Genomic DNA, 884 nt, shown 5'->3' with positions numbered 1-884 from the left:
GCATTTTGTTTCCAAATCTGTTATACTTGGCAAGTCTATTCAGAAACATAACGGTTGGCCTACTTACTCTTGTGGTAATCCACCTCACTCCATGGTTTTATAACGGAAAGCGGAGAAGGGGGTGATTGATCTGTTAATATCAAATCCTTCCTTGCAAAACTCAGATCCAGACTTCTCAAAAAATTTTTGAACAGAGACTTGCGGCTGCCCTGGCAGAGACTCAAGGAGCCAAAAGCTTCCCCAGCTAATGAGTCAACAGGTCTCCTGCAGTGAACAAGTCTGGATAAAGTGGCCACAACTCCAGCACATTCGCCCCCTGCCCCAGGCCAGGCAGATCCCAGCCCCGCTCGCTTCCTTAGTTGGGGAAAGGCTGCAAGCTAGTGTGGGTCTTTCTCTGGTCCCAACCCTCAGGAGCAGTTCTAGTCATCTCCGGTTTCTGAGCTCCGGGTCTCAATGCTCTGTTCCTAATCGGCACTAACATATATCCACTTAGCTCTTACTGCAGCATTTAGGGCTTATTAACAAGTTCAATTCCTTGATCAGCAAACAGACAAACAAAAAAGCTGGAGGAAATTCTTAGTAATTGTAAAAAAAAACTTTTGCTGTCCAGTCAGTTCTGACTCATGGTGACCCCATATGTGTCACAGTAGAACTGTGGTCCATAGGGTTTTCAATGTCTGGTTTTTTTGGAAGTAGACTGCCAGGTGTTTTTTCCAAGGTGCCCCAGGGTGGACTCCAACCTCCAACCACTCTATTAGTTGCTGAGTTCATTAACCGTTTGCAGTTCCCCAAAACCAACCCAACCCACTTCTGTCAAGTTGATTCCAACTCATACTGAGTCTATAGGACAGGGTAGAAATGCCCCATAAGGTTTCCAAGGTCTT

Source organism: Elephas maximus, chromosome 21, assembly GCF_024166365.1.
Source record: "Elephas maximus indicus isolate mEleMax1 chromosome 21, mEleMax1 primary haplotype, whole genome shotgun sequence".
In the NCBI taxonomy this organism is placed as follows: Eukaryota; Metazoa; Chordata; class Mammalia; order Proboscidea; family Elephantidae; genus Elephas; species Elephas maximus.
This window is presented reverse-complemented; position numbering follows the sequence as displayed.